This window comes from Hibiscus syriacus, unplaced genomic scaffold, assembly GCF_006381635.1.
Source record: "Hibiscus syriacus cultivar Baekdansim isolate YM2019G1 unplaced genomic scaffold, ASM638163v2 tig00117028_pilon, whole genome shotgun sequence".
NCBI classification, from domain to species: Eukaryota; Viridiplantae; Streptophyta; class Magnoliopsida; order Malvales; family Malvaceae; genus Hibiscus; species Hibiscus syriacus.
Window position 1 is genome coordinate 65,072 of NW_024063531.1, and position 5,884 is coordinate 70,955.

Consider the following 5,884-nt stretch of genomic DNA (forward strand, 5'->3'; position numbering starts at 1 on the left):
TCTTACCTTGAGCTTGGGTTTCACGTTGAAAAGGAAGAAGATGAAGAGAAAAGGGGGATGAGTAATCTGGAACTTATCTCTTCAATTCATTCACATGGGTATTATAATTCCCACAAATTATTATTTTATTATTTTATTTGCTCAATGACCCTTTTACCCTCTTACTTATTCTTCACTTATTAATCAATCCTACACCAACATCTTTCAATTAATTCCTTCACTTTTCAATTTATTTAGTTTGGTCATTGAATTAAAAATCTTACACTTAAATCACTAACCCGGTATTGAGGATGTTACATCTCCTCTCCCTCATCCTCCTTCTTATTTCCCTTTTTTTTATTCAAATTTCTTCCCCCACTGCCTTATTCTCTTTCGTCCCCAATACTCATTAAATCTAAGGTTAGAAATCTAGGGATTTAGGTATTTTGAGATTTGGAGTAATGACAAGGATGATGATCGATCAATGATTGAGCATCGGTAATTAGATGCCTTTCAACAGTACAGACGGTGATCGGAGATGGCCGACGACGATTGAAAATGAGTTTATAATTAAGGGTTTTGAGTTTTTTAAAAGAGATTTAAGTTTTTTTTAAATACATTATAATTTAATTTTTTTAAATTTTAAAATAATTTTTTAAAAATTTTATATGTTTGATATGTGTCAGATAACAATCAAATTCAACGGTTGTGACGAACCATACACCTAAAAGTGTAACAGAAAAAACATTAGACACTTATTTTTGGCAAAAAGTTCTTTTAGACACCTAAAATTAACTTAAGATAGAATTTAGACAATTTTTGTATTAAGCCTTAAAAGTTATGTCCATAAGTTGTACTTAAAAGGAGATAATGTAATGAGATAAAAGAGAACGTTGTTATTCCTAAAAGTTTTAAGTTTAAGCAGTTATGTCTGTAGCGTGTGTGCACGTTCATTATTAATTGATTAGGAAAATTCTAAATATACGTCACTTTGTAACTAAAAAATAGTTATGTGGCTAAAACAGAACTAAAATGAAAATTAGATGATTAAATACATAATTTATCTAAAAATGTTATTAAATTATAATTAAATATTTTATTATTATTATTAAAATTTTAAAAATTATTAAAAAATCAAAATAATTACTTCATTACTTGAGCGTCTAATATATTTTATATAATTGAAAATTTTGAGAAACCTGGACTTTTGTTTGTTCCAATTTATTTGTTTTGTTGTGTAGTTATATTTAATTATAATTTAATCAGTTAACACTTTAAGCAATGGTTTTTTTAGAACATCTGACATTTCTTCAACGTCGCGTTTTGGTTCATTGGTTGGGTATTTTGTTTTCTTTTTCCTAAATTTTCTACATATTTATCAGGTAAGCAATTCTTATATAGTGGATTAGGTTAATAGTAACAAAGCCAAATTTACTGCTTGATTAAATTTTGATACTTTGTATTTTAAGAAAGTCCAACTTTTTTTTAAAAAAAATATTACAAACTTTAGGGGCTATCCAATACTAATGTAATGTTTACTTCAAGCCATGAAATTTGCTCGATTTGCCACCAACCTCGATGGCCTTATCAGGGAAGCTTGCATTTGCGTGGGATTTAGTTGATCAATCAAATTTCATAAATATATAAAATATTAAATTATATTATGATTTTTTAATCATTCAAATTTTAAAAGTTCAAAATTTTTAAATTATATAAAATAATTATTGTGATGTTATAAGACGATCAATAAAAATATTAAATTGTTACAAAATGGTAACGAGATTTATCAAATTTTGTTATTTTTATAATGTTATGGTGATATTTTATAATAATTCTAAAAGATTAATAATTAATTTATAATTTTTAGAATTCGAATGATACGAATTATTTTAATTTTATTCTCTAACGTTTGATGTACTTAAAAAACAAATAAATATGAATATTGTTTACTCTTAACTGACACCATCTATCCCCAAAATCTTGATTTTTAAGCAATCCTCAAATGAGTTACAATAGTTGGTTGTTCTAGTTATGCATTTTATAGAAAGAAATGCCGATTTGATTTAATTCTTTGAAGCCAATTAATTAAAATTTACAGCAGAGCCAGTTCTGGGTTAATAGAAACCATGGTAAAACCTTTGTTTCTCTCCCTTTTATGGTTTCTATTGATTTTCATATCAACAAAAATATTACATTTGGGTAAGTTTTCCTTTTAGATAAAGAAATAAAGAATAACAAATAACAAACATTCTAATCATATGAATTTCGAGCATTGCAGTGGCAGACCCGTTATATGGTCAACTGTCACAATCTTTGTAGCGTTGTTGCACCGCAATACATCTTGACCTAACTTAGCACCAGCTGCCTTGAGCCCTTTGAGCGATACAGGTTGGTTGAAAAGGTTAAGTGATGGCAGTTTGGAGGCCGGAGGTAACTTCGTATTAGGCAACATGGTTCTGAAATCTCCCACCAGCAACGGGACTTTGAAATCGGCTTTATCGTGCCGAACAACGTTGTCCTTTGCACTGATATGAGCCCCTGGTTCCATATGGTTGGTTGAAAAGCTCGCTTGGTTCGGAAAGTTGGGATAGAGGCTAATGTATCCTCTAAGGTACATCATGCCAATGAGGAACTTCTTCCATGAAGCTTGCCATCCATTTGTCATCGACTTCGGGATTTGAACCGAATTCGCTTTGGCATCTTCGGTGAATCTCATGTTCATGTAGACATAGAATTCTCTCCAATGCTTGGGGAAGAATACTGCACCCCAACTACAAGGTAGCTGGTGAAGGTAAGGTGTATTCGGGTGAATCTACTTGAAGAACTCGGTTGCGTTCCATCTCGGCCTCTCTTTCACAACTTCAACTAATCGAGAAGTGTAAAGAGAGATCGACGAGAGCTCAGGAAAGGATACTTGAGGGTCATAGTGGTAGGCTAAGAGAGCATATTTAATCCATAGTAAGTAGTAAGGAGAGACTTCGATATCGTCCTCAAGTAGTAGACCGTAATCGTCATTCGTTGTTGGATACCAACTCTCGCTAACTGCTCGAATAAGCCCTCCTTGAATGATTCTCCTTCTAAGGGTTTTAGGGCCATGAGGCCATTGAAATGAATCTACAAGTTTAATAGTTGCCTCATCGACTTTACTGTCCATATTGAAGCTGATAGGTATCTCATCTCCAATGTAGTATGCATCACTCAGAGATTTAAGAAGCCTCGTTAAGGAAGGTGCACGGTTTTGAGTAATTATATTGATTGAGATCCGCATCTGGTTCCAATCTGCAATACAAAATGATCATTTAGATTATTGCTCTTCATAAAAGAAAATGAAATAGTTTTTTATTATCAAGAATCTTCTAGGAACATATTTAGCATTCTTACTTTGCAATGATGTTGATCTTAGATCAGCCATCCATAGAACTTTGGAGTCAGAAGGCCTCGGTAAAAGTACGAGTGCAGTTCCATGTGCATTCGTCTCGGATGCCATCTTCAAAGCCTTTTGCACATTGGGATCAATGTCTGTCACTGTGATAATCACACTGGGGTTATGAATTTTGATCAATCCTTTAAAACTATAGTATACTGCTTGCAGGACTGGGACCTCAGAGTTTGATGTTCCTGAAAGTGGCCCTATTTGCAAATCAAAAATCTTAAATCTTCGCTCTTTGCAGACCGACTTTGGCCAGTTTAGAGCTATTGCAGCATCTTTACAAGGGCAGAAATTACCTCCGGACACTACAATATAAGGCTTCTTTCCGACAGAAGATCTGAACTTTTCGAGCAGCGGTGCAAGTGCCTTGACCTCATCAACACTGTGAGCATAGAAGATAGCATCGATCTTTTGAGGGTACATTGTAGCCCACTGAGTCACATAACCATAAGTTAGTGCCCTCCACCATTGTTCATCTCTAACTTGAACTTTGTCCTTAAAGATCACAGTGGTCTCCGAGACATAAGCAAGCCTCTGTTCACTATCACCCCATGTTTCTTTGTCGGTCGGGTCAACTGGAAGAACAAATGAGCATGCATTTCTATACTTCTGAAGTTGATAGTTGTACAAGTTTGTAAAAAAAAGTTAATAACCTTGGAAACTACTACAACTTTAGAACAAAAAAGGCAATCAAATGCTTATAACAGTGTTTTACATAAGATTAAAAAGCATATAAAGTATAAATCCACAGAAATAAATAATGCAGGAATTATCAGTAGTGGAAACAGGATACAGAGTATCCACCCTTAACATGAACTAATGTATAAAATATCCATCATTTTCCTCTAAAGAGATTGTAATATTCAGAAAAAAAAGTTGAACATTTTAGTACCAATAAATTATAGCATGAGTTAAGAAGATTCTTTCATAGAATTAAATATAAAATTAGTTCTTTAAATGCTTGGTGAGTCAACTTTCAACAATCAACATTGAGCCCTCTTATTCTAACACAGTTCATCAAATATGTAGAGATTACTCGGGTATAAATAGTTTTCTAATTGTATAATTAAATCATACTTAGCAATGACATATATTATTCAACAGGTGACCAAACCATGAAAATATATTCCATTTTTGTACCAAATCGAAGTAAGTGATAAAAAATAGTCTATTGGATCATCACTACACCAACTTCATTTTTTTTTTATAATTTTTGGGTGCCATGAAAATTTTGTAAAAGTTTCAGTCATGGTAAACGTACCTAAGATGAAGATCTTTACCGGTCATGAATGTGAATGGTGTCTCAATGAAAAGTGCCTTGACAAGCTCAGCAGATACAAACCATGAACTAGAAAGGAAATCCACCTGCACGATTTTTTGGACTGTTATATCATAGGCAGGATCAGGTAAGTAAAGCCCCACCTCCTTTGATCGGAACTTCCTATAGCTCGGGAATGTAAAGTCCTTCTGTCTGAAAGGCAAGATCCTTCCGATGCTGCCCAAAACAGAGTTCTTATACTTCTTAGTTCCTGCTACATGAGATAAAATTTGTAACATTTTCTTTCCCGGAATCATGTCATCATCAACAATATACACAAGATCAGATTCTGTTTGTAAGGCCATTTAAAAACCTGCCACAGTACTTGAAATCATAGCTTGAGCTAATGAAGTTGATCCTCGAGTCATTGTAGCTCTCTATGATTCTCTTTAGAGAGTGCCCATTTGGACTCCCGAATGAAAGCACCCAAACTTGATGGAACGGAAGCGACTGTTGAAGCAAAGAATCAAGCTGGGAACAAAGTGTTTTCCTCTTGAAGTGGTTCTCATACTCACAAACTTGTGATGGGGTGATTGGAGGGATGGTTTCAGCTGTGATGAAAGAAGCAGCCTCTTGGAAGCGACCATGAACATGTGGCGGGATTATCAACTGTTTCATGTTCCTCGCGATTCTTGTCGCCCAAGTAAACTCAAGTTTGGTTGCTAAATCTACCGATGGACTCATGTAATACAAAAGGATTGTTGCATAAACTGCAAAGGCGAGTTGTAGGCAAGTGAGAGCTGTCACAAGCCAAGTATAGCCATTTTTAGTAGCCTTTACCTTAGGCTTTCCTCCAACATAATCACCAAGCATTCCTTCCAAGAAATCCCCACTTCTGCTATTTGGATTTCGGAAAAAATCTCATTTCCTAAATTCAGATATCAAGAAAATTATACCTACAAAAATCAGGATAAATAAAGGGAAATATATATCAGTCAAACCAATGTTCAAACATTAACTTAGCATTAAGCTTGAAACTCACCAAAACAAAATCGATATCCTCGTATATCAATAATCCATCGATGCGGGTGTCGTAAACACAAATGCTTTGAATAATTTAAGTTTGAAGATATGAAAATGGAAGAGAGAAAGCGAGGGTGTTAAAGAAGGTGGTTGAGGTAGAGTAATGGATCATGTGCCATTGTATATATATCAAT

The 5,884-nt window shown here is 34.0% G+C and overlaps 1 pseudogene; it reads right to left on the minus strand.

The window, feature by feature from the left end:
- Nucleotides 1-2,162: 2,162 nt before the first annotated feature.
- On the minus strand, nucleotides 2,163-5,574 carry LOC120196213 (annotated as a pseudogene).
- Nucleotides 5,575-5,884: the final 310 nt, after the last annotated feature.